Source organism: Elephantulus edwardii, unplaced genomic scaffold (genome assembly GCF_000299155.1).
Source record: "Elephantulus edwardii isolate Elephantulus edwardi_28Jun2011 unplaced genomic scaffold, EleEdw1.0 scaffold00047, whole genome shotgun sequence".
Lineage (NCBI taxonomy): Eukaryota > Metazoa > Chordata > Mammalia > Macroscelidea > Macroscelididae > Elephantulus > Elephantulus edwardii.
The window spans coordinates 12,605,420-12,607,366 of NW_006399797.1; the positions used below are offsets into that span (position 1 = coordinate 12,605,420).

At 40.0% G+C, this 1,947-nt stretch overlaps 1 pseudogene; it reads left to right on the forward strand.

Moving 5' to 3' along the window:
• Positions 1 to 494: 494 nt before the first annotated feature.
• Positions 495 to 994, forward strand: LOC102868904 (annotated as a pseudogene).
• The last annotated feature ends 953 nt before the right edge of the window (positions 995 to 1,947 follow it).

The following is a 1,947-nucleotide window of genomic DNA, read 5'->3' on the forward strand; positions in this document are numbered from 1 at the left end:
AGAAGAGATTATGAAATTGTGTTAGAACATCAAGAAACCAAAACAAAGGAAGAGATGCTGCAGTAAAAGTTCTGAACATAATATTTCAGAGGACAGCTTAAGAAGATAAAGCAAAATTTTATAATGAAATGTGCAGAGAGCTGGAGTCAGAGAATAAAAAGGGAAGAACTTGCTTAGCATTTCTCATGTTGAAAGAATTGAAAAACCAATTCAAGCCTTGAGTTGCGATATTGAAAGATGCTACAGGCAATCTTGAATGATCCAGGAAGTATCAAAAGAAGATGGCAGGAATGCACAGAATCACTGTACCAAAAGAATTAGTTGACACTGAAAAACTTTGGGAAGTGCACTATCAACAAAAGCAAATTATAACAATGGATGAAGTTCAAGCTACACTGAAGGCCTTATTTAAAAAAAAAAAAAAAAGCTTTTCCCATGAGTGGCCTCGCTGATCTCCCAAAATGGTTCGCTGCTCACTTGACCTGGAAAATCCCACAAAATCGTGCAAATCAAGAGGCTCAAATCTCCGGGTCTATTTTAAGAACACCCAGGAAACTGCCCAGGCCATCAAGGTTATGCATATCTGGAAAGCCAACAAGTACCTGAAAGATGTCACTTTACAAAAGCAGTGTGTGCCCTTCCAATGTTAAAATGGTGGAGTTGGTAGGTGTGCCTAGACCAAACAGTGGGGTTGTACACAGGGTCGGTGGCCCAAAAAGAGTGCTAAGTTTTTTCTGCATATGCTTAAAAATGCAGAGAGTAATAGACATTGATTCTCTGGTCATTGAGCACATCCAGGTGAACAAAGCTCCCAAGATGCACAACCCCACGTACAAAGCTCATGGTCAGATTGACACCAACAAGAAAGAGTTATGCCTGCCATATTGAGATGATCCTTTCTCAAAAGGAACAGATAGTTCCTAAACCAGAAGAGTAGGTTGCCCAGAAGAAAAATATCTCCCAGAAGAAACAAAAACTTATGGCTCGGGAATAAATATATCATCAAGTAAAATGAAAATAACTTTTAAAAAAGGCCCAAGGACTGATGGGATACCAATTGTCATGTTTCAACTAACAGATGCAGCCCTCAATGCGTTTACCAGCTTGTGCCAGGAAATTCGGAGTTATCGAGTTGATAATTGGAAGAGATCCGTATTTGTCTACATTCCCAAGAAAGGTGATCCAACAGAATGCAGAAATTATTGAACAGTGTCATTAACATCTCATGTAAGCAAATATTATTTAAAATTATTCAAAAGTGGCTAAAACAATACATGAACAGGAAGTATATTGATCAAGATTTCAAACTAGCTTTAGAAGAGGTCATGACATCAAAGATATAACTGCTGATGTCAGATGGATCGATCCTGGTTGAAAGCAAAGAATTCCAGAAGATTTCTGGAATATTTGTGTTCTACTGAGTATGGAAAGTCATTTGAATGTGTGGATAGTAACAAATTATAGCTAACATTGAGAAGAATAGGAATCCTAGAACACTTAATTGTGTTAATATGAAATCTTTACCTAGACCAAGAAGTTGTTGTCTGAATTGAGCAAGAGAATACTGTTGTTGTTGTTGTTATGTGCCATTGAGTCCCTTGCAACTCATAGTGACCCTATGTACAACAACCCTAACTAAACTCTACTCTGCCCTGTGCCAATTGCACCGTCTCCGACACGCCCATCCTGATTACCCCAACCACTGAATCAATCCACCTCATAGGGGGCCTTCCCCTTCTGCACTGTCCCTCCACCTTACCATGCATGATGTCCCTCTCCAAGGACCTGTCCCTCGTTGCAACATGTCCAAAGTATGTCAGATGGAGCCTTAGAATCCTTGCCTCCAAGGAGCAGCCCAGTTTGACCCTTGCCAAGATGAATCTGTTTGTTTTCCTAGCAGTCCATGGTATTCTCAATACTCTTCTCCAGCACCACAGCTCAAAGGCA